Source organism: Melanerpes formicivorus, unplaced genomic scaffold (genome assembly GCF_026170545.1).
Source record: "Melanerpes formicivorus ecotype bairdi unplaced genomic scaffold, bMelFor1.0.p_v2 SCAF_28, whole genome shotgun sequence".
NCBI lineage: Eukaryota > Metazoa > Chordata > Aves > Piciformes > Picidae > Melanerpes > Melanerpes formicivorus.
Window position 1 is genome coordinate 7,270,973 of NW_027142380.1, and position 14,606 is coordinate 7,285,578.

General features: G+C 42.1%; 1 protein-coding gene across 8 annotated transcripts in view; it reads right to left on the reverse strand.

Annotated features, from left to right (window-relative positions):
* The window catches only part of FOXP1 (forkhead box P1), a 405,896-nt gene that overhangs the window by 246,955 nt on the left and 144,335 nt on the right, over positions 1–14,606 (reverse strand). For 6 of the 8 annotated variants that reach the window (XM_068154360.1, XM_068154362.1, XM_068154352.1 and 3 more), the window contains one exon: positions 13,712–13,820. The exons of the other annotated variants lie outside the window; for them this stretch is intronic. The gene's annotated coding sequence lies outside the window, so the exon portion shown is untranslated. The remainder of the gene's footprint in view (positions 1–13,711; positions 13,821–14,606) is intronic. 8 annotated transcript variants of the gene reach the window in all.

The window sequence follows — 14,606 nt, forward strand, 5'->3', positions numbered from 1 at the left end:
CGAAACAGATACAGTTGGGCTGCGGCAGCGGCAAGATACAGCCAATGTGAAATTAAAAGGGGCATTTTTTATTTACACACACATCCTCCAGCACTGAGCCCCAGCACAATTACAATGGGAAGATTTTTAGCGTGATTAATTTAGAAATAATCTAGTGATAAATAGAGTGCGTTGCGAGCGAGCCTGCCGAGCAAATTTTTATCACCAGCCTTAGTTGTCAAAACATAGTTTCGGGGACAGGGAAAGAACAAGTCACATCATCTTGGTTAATATTTAATTGGGTGCTAAAGATTCCTCCTAAGGACCTCTGAACCATCACTGACAGCCCCACAAGATGTCCCTCTCTGTGAAACAGATACCAAGCCTTTCTGTATAAACTAAAATAACATTAAATTGAATCAAACCATTCAATTAATAAATCACTTCAGTGGACACTGCAGCCCAAGCCCTGTTTAATTACATCATTTTAAAAATATTTGCACACTGCAACCCACCAAGATTGGCTCCGAGGTTTCATAATACACACTTAACACTGGAGTTGGAGAACAAATTTATTTAATAAATGCAGAGCTAAGTGCAACAATGCCACTCCACTCACACTGCAAAATCACTTAGCATATCCTGTGAGGAAAGGCAAATAAACTTTTTCCCTGTTTAAATGCGTGTCACCGCTACCGCTACCTCTGGGAGAGGCCACCTCCTTTCTGCCTGTGTGTGCGCAGCTGGTGGGTTGCCTGGCAAGGGGGTGGGAGAGCCAGGGTCCCCAAAGCACCCCTCTGCTCAGCCTGCTTACTAAATGCCTAACCTCCCTTTCCTTGCCCTCTTCCTCCATCCCTCCCTCCTTGCCTTTTACGCTATTTCTCCCACTGCAATGCTCCTCTGCCTTCTTTCCCCCTATGTTCTCTGCTGCTTGCTTGGTCTCCTCAGCCTTTGCCAACATGTTCCAGCTCTTCTCATTCCCACTTCAAATTCTCCCTTGAGTTTCCCCACCTGCTCTCTTTCTCACTGCCATTTGAAAAAAAAAATAGCTGGGAAAAAAAAAAGCAAACAACAGGATGGGGGGAAGGGTCTGGGGAGGAGAGCAAGGAAAAGAAAACAGTTGAATAAGGCCAAGCAGAACTACACAATTTCCAACAACAGCAAGAGATGCTCCTGAGCACCAGGATGAAAAATAAAAGCTACAGACCAAGTCTATTACTTGAAGTGGGATTCAAATTCTGGGATGGGTGTAACGCCTGTATCCACAGGACAAAAGAAAACTGTGTTACTGCCATATATAACTAGGTGTGACAACACAAGAGAGGCTGAAAAATGCACGGACCAAGTGGTGGCCTTAAAAGAAGGGAAAAAAGCAAAGCTAAAGGTTTGTCACAGCTTAGAGGCACAGCTGTGTGCACTCGTACAGACTCTGCATTCATTCCTATAGAGCACAGCTTTCAGGTCCTGTGGTTCCAGAACGATTTTTGGACGAAAGCTGAGCCTCAAAAATAAATAAGTCTATATTTGGCCTGCCCTGAATTTGAGAAGTTCTCAAAAGTACTTTGCATAGAAACAATCTGAATTAATACAGGTTAAGTTTTCGAGATTATAATATTCTTTACCAAGCCAATGGATGCGCCTCTAAAATTCACTGCCCTGACAAATAGTAGAGCTCTTGAAAGTCTGCTTGTATTAGTTTTATGGATCTATTCTACTGCTTAAATCAGGTCTCATTAAAATTACCATCCACACAAGTTCTCCCACTGGGAAATCTACATGCCAGAGCTACTCCAGTTCCGCAGGCAGTGCTCGGAGGGGGTTGCATATTGCAAAATAGCTGCGGACACAGCGGGGGGAGGACGGGGAGAAGAACAAGAGGACTTCAGGACAGCAAACAAGTTCTTTCTTATCCTCTGATTTTCATCAGTGCAGCTTTTGCTCAGGTGGTATAAATGCAGCTGTGAAAAGAAATGCTGCTGCCAGAAATAAACCCAGGGGGTGGTGTAAAAATAAATAAATAAACAACAACAAAAATAAGCACCAAACCCTCGGCCCTCTGAAAGCCAAATCTCATCTCAAACGTCCATTTCAGCGCTGGAATGGCAGGCTAAATATGCAAACACAGCACCTGACAACTTACACTAAAGCATATGATCTGCACACTGCCCCTCCAGTTTAATTTTTAATAGTAACAGTACTTAAATCTCAGCATTAATGTATTAATGTTCAAATGAATACAATTAAAGGCATCTCTACTTTCTCCGGTGCTAACGACCTGGAAGATCTCTCCACCCTTCATATTTGCAGGGATTATTACAAATATATTCTGTAGCCATTGTTTTGGCAAAGAAGCAAAAACCTTTGCCTTTTAAATATAAAGTAACAGGAATAATGAATAATATATCTTCTGATTTTTGTTCTGCCATGATATATATGTAATGATATATAAAATGTTCATTTATTATTATCACACATCCTAGGAAGCAGACATGCAAAATTACCTTTTTTTTTTTCCCCCTCCTGTCTTATAAGGGTCATTTATCATACAGAACGTCCTCCAAAGAGGCAGTCCTAAAATCTCAATTTACAAAGACATTTTTTAGAGCTGAATTCTTCAAACAAGGCTACTCTCCTAATGGTTAAAATAAAAACTTTATGATATTGAACTAGCTGGATTTAAGGAAGGGAGAAATGCCCTGCATTTTCTTGTAGAAGTTCCTGCCCCCATCAAATTCATGCCTGCTATTATTTGCACCTAAATCTGGCCACGTTTATTAGGAACAGCAGCACTGTGTGACCCTCCTTAGGCCAAGTTCAGCGAAGAAAAGCATTTTCTAAAGAGGCATTAATTTTTATCGTAGCATCTGTGATCTTTGGGGGGGGGGGAAAGGAAGCACCATAAAAAAACCAAGTCTGTATATACAAACTATCAGTCAGATTTTAACACTTAGGCAGAATAACGCAAAGCTTTATTTCGTTTTGATGTTAGCAAGCCTTTTTTTTGCCTCTTTTTTTTTCTCTGCATTCCATTTTTCAATATGTAAAATGACAAAACGCAAAAACAAAAACAAAAATGTGCTTGTTAGGGCTGGCCTAGTTTTTTGAAACGCGCACAGAATTAAAACCCACTCATAAGAGCTGATTTTAATATGTAATAGAAGAATCTGGCAAACATTAGCCAGAATAAGTCTAGCCAGCGAACACAGACTAACATACTAGTCTGCTGCTGCGAAGCAAGATGGAAATTTGATCTTGTACTTCCAACACACAGGAGCAGCTTCTTCTTCCACCTGAAGAGCAACAAAGGAATGTGGTGCAGGTGTCTGCACGGGGCTGTGGCTGCCTGAGCCAACGCCATGCTTCTGCCCAGCTCCTTGGTGCTCAGCACTGCTGAATCATCTTATTCTATGACTTGCTGTCAATTTGCAAAGCCCCCTCAGTTGTCCCATCTCCAACCACTCCTTTGCCAAAAGATGGAGATGGTAAAAATGTGTAAATCAGTGTCTTTTCTCTAGTGCTACATCTGTGCCCACTGCAGTTGGCCGCTGGTGAGCAAGACACAGCAAAACCCAAGCAGTACCATGACGGTCTTCTCACAAATCTTGTTTGTGCCCCAAATCTACTCCAAGTCGTGCACCTTTGAAGCAGTACCTAGAGAAAGAGTTGGATGTAAAACTACCTCCAAGGAAAACGAAAGATGATCAAGAAAGAAAAAGGGAATAGGAGAGCTGAAGTCAGCATAGCTAAAGACTCTGATAAGGAGGGAGGTAGAGGGTAGAGGGGGAGGACAACTACAAAGTGCTTAATTATAAACCCAAAAATGTTAGAAAACCAATCTCATGTTAAGAATTTGCATATTTTGGGATTACCTACAGATGAGGAAGGTTCAGCTTAATCAGCTATCTGTGTGAATGGATCCCCAACGTGCTGGAGCTGAACTCAATGGACAATCCCATTAGAGTGGAAAGAGCACGTGAAATGCCCTTGAGAAACGTGGCTAATGCTACAAACACCGAGGAAACAACTGTTAATAAATTCTTCCATTTTCAGGCTTAGGAGGCAAAGGGCAAATGTTGAAAGAAGCAGAAGATGGGAAGGGCACAGCTACGCTTTATAAAAAGTCCATTTCATGTGTCACACATTCCCGAGGCAGGTCTCACTCCTCAGATTAAAAACACCAATTTTAACCCGCTAAAAAAGCCTCCCAAGAGGGAAACAACTGTGTCTCTTCTTTAAGCCACCTAAACTTAAGATATCTCTCCTTCTTCCAGACAATAGAAGAAAAGTCTCTATTAATAGAGAGAATAGAGTCTCTATGAAAAGAAAAATATTGCAAAAAGTCTCTATTAAAAAAAAAAAAAAACTAACAAAAGCAAAATGTGTGAATTCAGGTATCAGAGGCACCCTGTAAAACTCCTGTTTGGACCTTCTCTTTTTGTCCCACAGGTCAAAAGCTGCTCCTGCATCTGATTGCAGCACAGCAGAGATTTACCTGGCATCTCTCGATCTTGTATTTACCCAGGAAGCATACTACAGACCACTGCATATGGAGAAAGTCACTAACAGAAATAATTTGGGAGTTGAGAGCACCCCTAGAGACATTGCAGACCAGGACAGAAATGAGCTTGACAACTGCTGGAAGATCAGATCTCAGTCTGCCAAACTTCAGCCACAGCCCACGCTGGGTGTTGTTGGGATGCAGGGTCAGGAGAAGGTCTGTATGGTGGGACAAGACCCGAGGAGCTCACTACCACTGACATTATCAGCCATAAGCAGATGCCCAAACTTCAAAGGCTCATCAATGATACTGCAGGGCCCAATCCTATCAGGATCTTATCTGTCCTTGCCCCTTAAAACACATTTATTGCCACAGGCATAAAGACTCTGGAGCATCCCCATTGTCCCCCAAAGACCAAGCCTGACTTCAGCAGCCACCCTTCAGACAGGTTCCTCTCCTACCTGGGTTTGATCCAAGCGCTCACGCAGTGCGCTCTTACATTTCATTCTCTCTCTCTCTCCCTGAAGCTTTGGCAACTGAAATCTATTATGATGTCAAAAGGTAGCTGACAACATAAAATGTATCCCGCTGAGCTGATGCCGCACGCTGCTAAATTTACAACAACATAAGTATCATAAAAATTATAAGAACTGCAAATTAACCACTGATTTTTTCTTTTTCTTTTTTTTTTTTCCTTTTTTTTTTTTAAGTTCAGTGACATAAATAACAGTAAAGATCTGGAAAACTTCCAAACATCTTTACAACTGTTTAATTTGTCAAAATCTATCAAGTGTATTTCAACCACAAACCTGTCCTCTGCGGTGCATTACTTTTCACGTACTCGTGCTGGCATCAAAGGCAACAAAAACTCAAGCTTATTTAATTACTGTGTTCTGATGCACCTTTCCAGCCACGCATTTATTGCTGCTTTTCTTCCTCTCTACTTCTCTGTTGACACTAGCAGCCGGCAATGTTTTAAAAACATTCACACTCAAGAAAGAAATAAATCACTGCTGCTTTCCACCCCTCCTAACTTTGCCCGGGACACTGGAGAAGGCACATCGCTTTGTTTGCCGATTTGACCGGTTTGCAACTCACGTGCTGCATTGTACCTGGCGATGCCTGCGTCAGCAAACCCTTTTATTTACTCCTTTATTTGTCCACCAAACTCTGTGAATGCAAAGCCACTTTGCCAGCAGCTGCAAGACAGCAGGCAAAGATTAACAACAGCAAAAAACCCAAAAGTTTTCCCGTAGGGGAAGAAGGAAAGCTCTATTTTATATAGCTATTTATTTTGTGCAGCTAAATATCAATTACTGTCTTTTCTAAGACAGATTTTACCAAAAAGAGCACATTTCTTTCACCACCATTGCAAGATTAACTAAATCTGAAGTCCAGATTTGTTGAATTGATGATGAATTTAGAGTCTTTCTGAAAAATAATACAAAATTTCTATGATTTGACTGCTTGGGGGTTAAGCCCTTGATGCTCAGCCTGCTAAGGGAGCTTTGGCCATTGCATCAACACAGCAGTAGAGGAGTTGCCAGCATGGCCCCAGTACAAACCTACACAGGCAACAGAGTTTTGTCTTTTGCACAGAGAACTGGCCAAGATCTTCTCATGTCACATTTGTTGGCCTACCCAGGGGTTCACACCAAGACAATTCACACAGGACTCCATTTGTTGGCCTACCCAGGGGTTCACATAAAGACAATTCACACATGGCTCCAACTGATGCAAGGTAGTTGTTATGTTAAAAAACAAATTTCTGTGTTATTTCTTTGTTTGTTTCCTTTAAAAAGGTTTCTTGTGGTATGGAGAAGGGCTTCTCCTTTTGAGATGGCTCCATTTGCCTCAGAAGCCATTTTGTACTTTCCCTGTACTTAAAAGTGTGAAATATTACAGGAACCAATTAAACCTTCTTAAACAGGAGAAACTCATAAATCCCTCTAATAATATTAAAGTAGAGTTCATGAGCGGCTGAACCTAGAAAAACTGGAAGCAATACACTTGCTGTAGCTCCATGGATGGAAAAACACTTTGCAGAGGCCAGCAAGGTAGGGTTCATGGATGATGCAGCTACCAAACCATTCACGTGGGCTCACACCCATCCTCAAAGCTTCAGCTGTTCTCAAGCACTGAGAGCTGAAGTGTGCATTGACTTGTCCCCATCAACCCAACCCGCCAAGCTTTGGTGGCTCCGTCACTTGTGGACCATAAGGGTGGTGTGGCTCTGTCCCATGGGCTGGCAGGCAGAGCGGCACTGCATGTGTTCTGAAGTGGGGCATTGTGCACTGTGATGTGTTAGACCACACTGATTTCAAGACCAAATGTCAACCACATTGGCTACCCGTATGGAAACAGGAAAAGAAGTTGAAGGACCGGGTTTGACACGGTAAGTGTCAAGCACATAGTACGAGCCAACTTAAAAAAAAAAAATAATTATTTTTGCTTAAAATACAGCAAAACAACCCAGAACACAGCACAGCCCTAAAGATTGAGCATCAAGATATACAGGAGAGTCTTAAATTAATTTTCCCACTGTGTTGTTTACAAGAGCAGGACACTTCAATGGCTACAACTCACTCAGTGACACCCAGAGGCATCGTGAAAGCGCTACGGAACGGTGCAAGTAATTCAAAGTTCCTTGATTAAATCTAACATAATTGCACATAACTGGGAGGGGGGGAAGAAAAAAAAAATATCACAGCAAGTTGGCTTCACATATTGCATTGCATAAATCAGAAGTGATTCCCACAAAATCTATCCTTTCCAGACTATTTTATCTAAGCAACATATAGCTGTTACAACAATTTTTGAGTGATTTTGATTCTCACTGTGGTATAATGAGTAATGAAGAAAGCACGTGTTTTATTCTGGTTTGCACTGATGTGTTTCTTCTTTGACTAAACCCTGGGTGACTCACTTCTGCCACTTCACAACAATGAGTTCTCATGTTTCCCTCTACACAGAAAAAAAGAGTCTTCGCTATCCCATTCTTGGCTTGAACTGAAGGGAAGACCTTAACTTCTTACAATTCTTGCTGTTCATTGCAGATAAGACCCTACACCAAGATGCTCTGCTAACTTGGACAAGTCCTAGACCCAACAAACGGACACAAGCACCATGCCTGAAGACAGAAGTGCTCCAAACCTGAGGTCTCTGCAGAGAAAAGGAGAGATTCAAGATAAGCTTAAGATATACTTCTTGCTGGATGCAGGAGATGATGGTCTTGGCTAAGGTGACATCCCTCAAAAGCTTACAAGAGTCATATGTAACCATCTTTTTCTGATGATCCCAGGAAGGCCAACCACAAAGAACTGCATCTTGCACTGAAAAGAGAACAGGACTTTTGCGCACTCTCCACCAGATTTTCAAACCAGTAACATGCAATGAGAAGGTTTTGTGCTACATGGGGCCTAATATTTTCAGGCCTGGAGACATAATTACAATCTTCCCTAATTGGCACATGGTCCTAAAGTATAAATATTAATAACATTAACAAAAAACTCCCCTTGATTGAGATGACAAGCCAAAGACTGAACCAATAAATCAACAGTAATCTTTTTTCTTAATCACAGCAGCTACTCCACCCTTTTTATTGATCTTCCCCCTTGCCCTCCTGCCCCCCCCCCCCCTTTTTTTTTTTTGCTTTATTTCACTATAATCTCCCGAGTCTTGATTGAATTAGTTCAAAACAATTGCACACCTAGCCAGGATAAGCCATGCTTTGCTTTTCAAACCCTTCTCATGGTAGCAGCTGCACAGAGACTTGTATGATTTTGTTGGAACCAATCTTTCGTTTCTCAACTTTTCATTTAATCATAGAATTATAGACTGGTTTGGCTTGGAAAAGACTTTTGAAGGTCACCTAGTCCAAATCTACAACCAGATCAAGTTGCTCAGAGCTTTATGCAACCCAGTGTGGAATGTTTCCAGGAAGGGGGTACCTACCACCTCTCTGAGCAACACGAGCCAATGTTTCACCACCCTCAGTGTAAAACATTACTTCCTTCTCCTGGTGCTCATCCCTGAATCCACAAATTTAACAAGCAGGCCAGTTGGTAGGCAGTCAAGGCTTGTTCCTTTCTAGGAAAGATGTAACTGTGCTAGATCTGACCTCCTTCCAGCCACCGTGATTTATTCATGCATAGGTTTAGAAGAATCTTCATTTAACTGTCTCACCGTAATCTGAAAGCTACCGAGGAAATCAAACCATGAATCTTCTTTAGACATATCTGTTGATCAAATATTTTACTCCAATGTTCTCTACAGCATCATTATGGTACTTGCACATGTTCACCCCAAGTATAAATCTTCAGCGTGTTCTACCTGCCTCTGCAGCAGCTTTCCTGGAAACGGCTTTATTGTGTTCTAGTAAACTTCAGCTGTGTTATTTATTCTCCTTTAAAAGAGAAGTTACACTTCACTGTATTCCTTCCTAGTGAAGACAAGTTTCTGCCTATCAGAAGACAAGTTTACTGCAAGGACTCTTGTAATAATGCTGATAATGGGTAGAAATTACACATTTTATAAGGGAGAAGACAAAGCACTTCATGTTTTATAATAGTTGTGCTGATATCATAGTTTCACTAAACTGTGCTTTCATACAAAATTATAGCCTTCCCTCCTGAGTGACCTAACCTGCAACTATTTAGGATAGATATAATGGGGCATGCTGTCAACTACAGATCAAAGAATGTGTTGGCCTCAATGGAGATTTTGCAATTGGCTTCCAAAGACTTGCTAAGTGACAATCTGACCCCATATTTTCAGTAAAGGGCTGACATATGCTACTGAAAGAAAACCATTCAGGCTAGAAAAATCATGAACTATAACTTCAAAATGGGCGTACATAAAAAAGGAGCCTCCAGGTGGTGAGCTGGAAAACATCTCACATTTTAATAAACAGATAGTAGTTACAAATATTATTGAACAAAAGAAAAGGAAACCAAAACACACTGAGAAAGATAATCAAGTGAGAACTGTGCTTATTAGATGCCAGTCCAACTGATTAAAGATCTTCAGAAAGCAGGATATCCCACCTAGGGCAGTTAATCCTTATCTGGATCCTTACACACCCCTGCCAACAACAGATCTGAGGATGGAGAAGAGCAGCCGATCCTTTTCCTTATTACTTCCGTCTCTTTCTTTTGCATATACATACTGGTGCTACTCACCACAGCCTGTTCAATGTATGCTACACAACCATCATTTTGCTTACATTAAAGCAAGAGGGAAACCACAACCAGTAATTCCTATTCCTTCCCCCCCCACCTCAATATAGAATGAAGCAAGAGAAGAGATTCTAGAGTGAGCATCTTTTCAGAAGCAGTAGGTCCCTAAACTGGGCAGGATATATAAATGATAGGACACGACGCAAGAACATCATCTAGCAGGTATCGGCAAACAAACAGCCGCAGCTAGTTAATGATGATCTGCACTAACATGGGGGGAGACCTGTTACCACGTAAGTAAACTGCCACACCAGGGATACAAATTGTCTCCCATTTGATAGCACCTACTGCGGAGAGCAGCGTTATCAACGTGCTAGCTTGCTCAGATAAATGGAGCACTATTTCCCTGTGCTGCTGCTGTCACTTTCTCCGGTCCGTCAGCCCCCTTCTTAAACCAACTGCTATTTTTATTGCACTCCTTAAAATATGAAGCAGGAGACTCCTTTTCCTGAAATACATGGGGCTAGATAGATGACGCCTTTTAAATAATATTCTTTTTGTGTTGGCCCCGATCCTTGCAGTGTTGTTGCTTGCTTTGGAGGGGGAAACAAAATAAAAGTGGCAAGCCATATCTCTCCATTCCAAAGGGAGTGGTTTCCCAAGAAAAGCATAGTTTTGTTCCCTCGCTATTTCCTTTCAGCACTGCAGACAAGCAGGCAGCAGACCCGCTGCTAAACCTGACCTCGGCAGCTGGAAAACAGTGCTCATAGACACACAAAATACCTGCTGCAGGTGCCATCTTGGGGGGTGATCTAGGTTGATGATGGGACTTACCACCTCTAGATTCTAGTTTTGGTAGAGAAAAAGGAAAATTTGGGGGAAACACACTTCTTTTTTCCAAGTCTAAAATTAGGCGAGATGCTATTGAAAAGGCAAATAACTTCCAGCTTTATTTTAAGAACTGGAATTGTGTTTCCTGCTTCCATTGCTGCAGTCCTTCTGGAAAGGAAGTTGCCCGCAAGTAACGGATAAAATACAGAAAACTTTGTGGATTCAGAAACATTCTCCCCACACTTGTGTAAAAATCGAAGCCAGAGGCTGGTGGAGCACACTGGTTTCACTGTAGAAGACACAATGACAAACTGGGCCGGGGGCAGGAAAGCTCTCGCTAATACAATAGGTCATTGTACTCAGGAGATCTACCACATATGTTACTCCAAGGGCTCTCAACCTGAAACTTGGAAAGCCTAAGACACTGGAGCCATGATATATAAAGTAAGACCCAAGTTCCAAATATTTGATTTAGCAAAGTAAATATGGTTGTTTTTATTGGGTGCAACAAGCATTTTTCACAGAGTGAAGAATTATGGTAAACATCTGCTAATCATACTCACAAAAGAGGTCATTGTGTTGAAATCCAAGGTCATATTAATAGCTATATTTAATTAATAAAACCCAACAGGAATATTACCCAAGTTTCCAACAGCGTCTGCTTCCTGACACTCAAGGACCTATTCATTAATGGACCACTTATATTGGGTTTTTCTTGATATTGCTGCTACATTCTTACAAAGCTTTTAGGCCATACAACAGCGGCTTGCCTTAAGAAGTAAATGGCATCGTGTTATGCTATATGTCTCTGGGGTGTTATACCATGTGGACATAGTTTGTGAACATATGTGCTAACAAAAATACTGGAATATGTGATATTCCAGGAAGGTGGTCTTGGATTTCTAGGTTTCCCTGTCTCCTATGCAATGACTTAGGTAAGAGCACAAAGGCTGCTTCTGAAAGAGGAGATAATGCTCTTTGTTAGAGTCATTTAGTACCTGGATGTATGTCAGAGCTGCACCCTCATTTTGTGATTTTATGAGAGCTTTTTGAGGGAGAGAGGGAGGGAGGCCCCTAGCTTTTCCAGAAATGTTCCATTTCCATGATACTTCCAACTCATCTCCAGTTAAACCTGGGAAGAGAAGTTTCTCAAGATGTTTATATGTTGCACACCCTGGTAACTTATTGCCCAGCGGGAAGCAAGTGTTTCAAGAGCTCTAGTTCATTTTGCCTGTTAAGACAGACGCTGTTGAAACGTTGCTGATCTCAAACAGGAAAATGAGCCTGGTTTTCGCTTACTCAGGTGTCAAACAGCACAGCTTTTTTCAAATCTTAGGAGGTGTCCTGGATGAAACTGACACAAATGAGAAATGAATCAGGTTTTACATCTTTTAATGTTCGATTGTTTAAATTTAAGGAAATGGAGGTCTATTGAAAAGCAGGTTTTCTTGCACACCCAGACTTCCTCATGTAACTGCAGCCATCAATGTTTATAGATTTATATTTTTTTCTGTGAAGGATAGATGTAGCTTGTTGCAGGGAAAAAAAAAATCCTTGAATGCACTGATGTTTATTCCCTGAATTTCCATATCCTTTACACTTGAAGTTATTTTCTCTTTTCCACAATGTATGTGAAAACCATGACATTTTACATATTCTACACAAGTTCCTCATGCCATACTGCACTATCTCCATGCTATTATATATATTGCAGTAATGCCATTTCCAATTCATTACAACACACTACACACTTTTATGCACCAGATGTCCTAGCTTTGGTAGAACCAAGTTATTTTCTGCCCAAAAAGTCCTGAAGGCAAAAATAGCTCCTCCTCTATCTCTGTACAGCCAGGCCATTTCACCTACTTCCACCTCAGTAGACCTAAGTGCTTTGTTTTACCCTATTTTTAGGCTATTTGCCACTGAAGACAACTGTGGGAACCTGCTATGTACAAAGTCATAACACTGGCTAGCAAGTCCTGGTATAAAGCATTTTGGACATATGACAAAATGCTGATAACTCTGTTCTCAGATGGCTCTATCTTTCATGGCCTCATGACAAACCATGTAGACTGTCTTAACATCTCCTGCCCTTAAATCTGCTGCCAAAGCATTTTTAGAGGCTGGATTTGTTCGTGCACTGTATAGCCATGACACAGGAGCAACAAAAAGCAAGAAACCACCCTACCACACCCACAGGTGTGTCATGGGTCTGCAGCCCTCAAAACCCTCTTGTCGAAAGCACAGAGATGCTCAGAAGCTATTCAGCAAGCTCTGCACAATGCTCCTCAGCATTATCTCAGGGACATACAGAGACCTTCCAACAAGCAAAAATGAAACAGAAGTGTTTTGGGGAGAGGCCCTTGACACAGAGAATTGAGTGGGAGAACAGCTGAAGGAAGGCAGGGTGCAAGGGGGAAGAGGAGAGCTGAGAGCGAGACACTGTTCTTGATCTTTTCCTCACATACACATGGGGACAGCAGCAGTGGGCACAGTCAGGGATCTATAAGCAATCTGGTTTGAAGCCCCTAAGTCCAGTTCCACCCCTGAGAAGTAACTTCTACAAAGTTCAGAATTAAACTAAATGTAAGGTCAGACACCTAATGTAGGCAGCCTCTTCACAAACAACTAACAGAGCAGGTGAGTTACAAATGAATTTGTAGCTTTGGGTAGTAAGTTGTAAGAACATAAGTAAGCTGTGGGTAATAAATCTTAGGCTAAAGTAATTCATTAGCCACTTTGGCATCACACATGAAATGCATGGCTTTGATCTAAAGTACTTCAGTGCACTCTGCTATCATCTGCCCTGGCTGTGCTTTGTTGAGATGAAGGGCTTTTTAATCCAAATCAGAAAGTGAGGCTTCTGCACCAATGCTCTAATTCAGGAGTTATAATTAAAAGACTTACTGCTAATCAGATCTCATCATACCTCCCCTAAGGCTCCAAATGTAGGAAACAACAGAAGAAAGGACCAAAGGTGCCTCAAAACAACATCTAAGTTTGTGCCTACAATCTTGTGTGCACAAACTCATGTGTGAAATTGATGGGAAGTGGGATCTTGCGGTTGAAGTATGCAGGGACATCAAGAGGCCTGACTTCTGCTTCCACTCCTTCATCTCCTTGGGCAAGTTACACATGACTTGATTTTCAAAGCTAGGAATAGTCAACAGCCTACAGGAAAGTGCCTGAATGCTATCCCATATAGCTGACATTAAATTGCACTTGCCTTTTACAGGGATGGCCTCTAACCTCTGCTCAAAACACTGTTCCTGCTGCTGAGATGAGGAAGGTTGAGCTCTCAGTGCCAGCATCAATGCATGGTCCCAGGTATTCACCTGCAAAGTCAAGGTGCTCGGATCAAAACACACAGGACTATACGACCCTGCTTCTCCACACTCACACTGCACATGGGGGCAGAGAATGTTAGTGTGTTGAGAAGAGAAAAGAAAGCTAGAAACAATTTTCACCAGGGAGCAACACAGCCTTGAGCACATACATCAGCTCCTGCCCAGCAGCCAGGCTGCTTTTGCCAAGCTCCATCCCTCGGTCAGCAGCTGCTGGGGCAGCCACGTTGGAGGGACAGCACGTCCAGCCCGAGGCAGCTGAGCCCACACAATTCGCATTTCAACATTTGTGCAATTGCTGCATCACAAAACCTCAGCATTCATCATTCTGTCATACCAGTTAACCCCAAGTAAGTTAGCCTGAAATTTTTTGGTATGGACTCCCTTGCTGCTGACTGCTCAAGTCCTGCATACCCACTGAAGGATTAGTCAGTTGAGACCTTCAGTTTAGCAGAGGGTTTGCTTCTTTGTAACTTCTGTACTCCTTCACTTGAGCCCATCAAAGGTCACTACCTCTTTGGCTTGGGAAGCACATCCCTGCCTTCATGTAGGTACAGACCCACTCAGGATGTTTGAATGCAGACAAACTCACAAATCATGGCCAGTATGCCCATAGGTTACAGAAGGATTACCCAGAGTTTCTCTAGCTGTTGGCTCGTCCCTGACCTCCATTTTCTTCATGCCTGTGGTCAGACCAAAGCTAGTGGTGAAGGCTGCATGCAAGCTTGCCAGAGGATGAAGGTTTGCCACCAGCTCTTTGGAAAATACTTAACTGCC